The following is a 2,500-nucleotide window of genomic DNA, read 5'->3' as shown; positions in this document are numbered from 1 at the left end:
TTTTATTATCATTTATTTTTTTTTTCCTTGTTCAAGATCCTTCCCTTAAGAAAGATGCTGCTGTTACGCAGCATCTTTCGCTAGGCCTACTCTCTTTTCTTTCCTTCCTTCTTTCTTTCTTTCCTTCTCTCTCTCTCTTCTCTCTCTCTCTCTCTCTCTTCATCCCCTCCTACTTCCCGTCATCATTCTCCCTCTCTCCTGTCACGACCCGTTGCTTTGTCTGGCTGCATGACTCACAGAGAAACAGGTCAGAGTGCACAGCAAAAGCGACGCAGAAGAAAATCCATCTCTGTAGGAATAGCCTTTAGGTAATATGTTTAGAAGGGACAAAAAAAAAGCAAACAAACAAACACACAAAAATGCATGGCAAAGAGAACACGCGGCGAGTTAATGACAACGTATTAGCAAACACGAAGTTGTCATGCACAACCTAACTCCTTTACTTGCGCTAACCACCGCCATGAACACGTTTTGACGGGAGGCGGTTGCCATGCACAACCCTGCAACATTGGGTCTCTGCAACCGTCTTCACACTGCACAGCAATTGCTTGGCCATTCATACGGGGTGTGCGGTGTACCGTTAATGTGTTTAAGCTTCTCTTTTTGAGATAAGGAGAAAGTATTATGTTGAGAGTTATAATTAAACACTGAGATTTATGGGTTCTTTTTATATGTGTGTGTGTGTGTGTGTGTGTGTGTGTGTGTGTGTGTGTGTGTGTGTGTGTGTGTGTGTGTGTGTGTGTGTGTGTGTGTGTGTGCGTGTGGTGTGCGTGTGCGTGTGCGTGTGCGTGTGCGTGTGTGTGCGCGTGTGCGTGTGCGTGTGCGTGTGCGTGTGCGTGCGCGTGCGTGTCCCGAGTGTACTTGCGTAGGCGGGCGTGCATGGGTCGGTGTCCGTGGGTGGACGCGTGGGCGTGAGTGTGCCTCTGCATGTTCCACGCGTGCGCAAAACAGTGTTCCCTTTAACAGCCTTCAATCCCCAGCGAAACAGAGGCACTCCATCCGAGGCCGGACGCCATTAGTTTTTTTTTTTTTTTTTTTTTTTTTTGACGCCGCGCCGACCTAACCAGCCGCCGGGAGTCCGTAAGAGGGGGTATGGGGGGGGGGGGGCGTCCGTTGCGTTTCGTTTGTGTTTGTCTGTCGCTCGTCGTTGCAGCACCCTGACACGTGACCTTTGAGCTTCACTCTGCTCTCACGCGACCTTTCAATTGCATTCGTTGCCACCTATCATTCCCGCTCGAGTCAAAACAGAACTGACACATAAATCTTTCATCTTTTTTCTTCCGATGGGTTGCCACTACCCCTGCCATGAGGACGAGGATGGTTTATTGCCATGAACTTCCCATCAAACTCGATTTTCCCTTTTAATATTTTATTCATAAGTTGCATTACAAACAAACAAACACCCGCTCGCGAACTCGTAAATGTCTGTTTGTTTTGTTACAAGTCTGATTGTCTCTGTATGGGTATATATCTTCATGAATGTGTGTGTGTGTGTGTGTGTGTGTGTGTGTGTGTGTGTGTGTGTGTGTGTGTGTGTGTGTGTGTGTGTGTGTGTGTGTGTGTGTGTGTGTGTGTGTGTGTGTGTGTGTGTGTGTCTGTGTGAATGTATATATATAATGTATATATGCATATAATGCACTGTATGCATATTATATATATATATATATATATATATATATATATATATATATATATATATATATATATATATATATATATGTACGAGTGAATGTATGCATGCATGTGTATGGATGTATATATGTAAGTATAGATAAATGCGTGTGTGTATGTATGTATGTATATGCGTACGTTTGTTTGTAAGTATGTGCGAATCCAGAGCCTACAGGAGGTTCCGAGCATCCGCGCGGACGACCGTCCTTGGTCTGGCGGATCCGCAGCCTCACCTCGCGATCATCACCTCAGTGTGTGGGACGTAATTAACATAAACAACAACAGTTCTTTGTGTTTACATTTAAAGAGTCTCTTGTCCATATTCAGTGTTATATAGCATTGGCCTTCGGTTCTCTCCAGGAGACGTGTGTATACTTTCCGCACGTTATGGACAGTACATTTTTGTTGCAACGTGTTCGTGGGTGGCGACACGTACGCACGTACTTTCTCTCTCTTCCTCAATCTGTCGTTTTTTTCTGTCTATGTCTGTGTCTGTTTTTTTTTTTCTTTCTTTCTCTCCCTTCTTTTTTCCTCTCCCTCTTCTCTTTCTGTCTCTCCGTTGCTGGTGAGATCGAATGCTAATAATAACAATAAGCAATTACTTATATTATATTATACTCTATATAAACGAAAATTGGAATGTAATCTGTCGCCACTTCAGATCGTCTTTTGTTTCCTTTTTTATTTTTCAATCCCTTTTACGTATTGTCGTTTATAAAACTAGTTTTCTTCACTACTCTTTGTTATTACATTTATCTAGGTTTTCGTATTATCCTAGAACCTTGTTATTTCTTTTTTATTATTATTCTCTCCTTGGTCTTTCTCACTT

The sequence above is a fragment of the Penaeus monodon genome, chromosome 39, assembly GCF_015228065.2.
Source record: "Penaeus monodon isolate SGIC_2016 chromosome 39, NSTDA_Pmon_1, whole genome shotgun sequence".
Lineage (NCBI taxonomy): Eukaryota > Metazoa > Arthropoda > Malacostraca > Decapoda > Penaeidae > Penaeus > Penaeus monodon.
The sequence above is the reverse complement of the archived record's forward strand: the minus strand, read 5'-3'. Positions refer to the sequence as shown.